This window comes from Arachis duranensis, chromosome 4 (genome assembly GCF_000817695.3).
Source record: "Arachis duranensis cultivar V14167 chromosome 4, aradu.V14167.gnm2.J7QH, whole genome shotgun sequence".
Classification (NCBI taxonomy): Eukaryota; Viridiplantae; Streptophyta; class Magnoliopsida; order Fabales; family Fabaceae; genus Arachis; species Arachis duranensis.
Window position 1 is genome coordinate 104146183 of NC_029775.3, and position 236 is coordinate 104146418.

A 236-nucleotide genomic window follows, 5' to 3' on the forward strand; every position below is an offset into this window, starting at 1 on the left:
AGATCCTGTGGGGTCCACAGATCCTGAGGTGTCAAGGAAAAGTCATCCCTGCACCAAGTGGTGAGCAAAATTGCTCTTTGTGCCAATTCTGGCGTTAAACGCCGGGTTGGTGCCCCTTTCTGGCGTTTAACGCCAACTTCTTGCCCTTTACTGGCGTTTAACGCCAGTCTGGTGCCCCTTTCTGGCGTTAAACGCCCAGAATGGTGCCAGACTGGGCGTTAAACGCCCAACAGCTA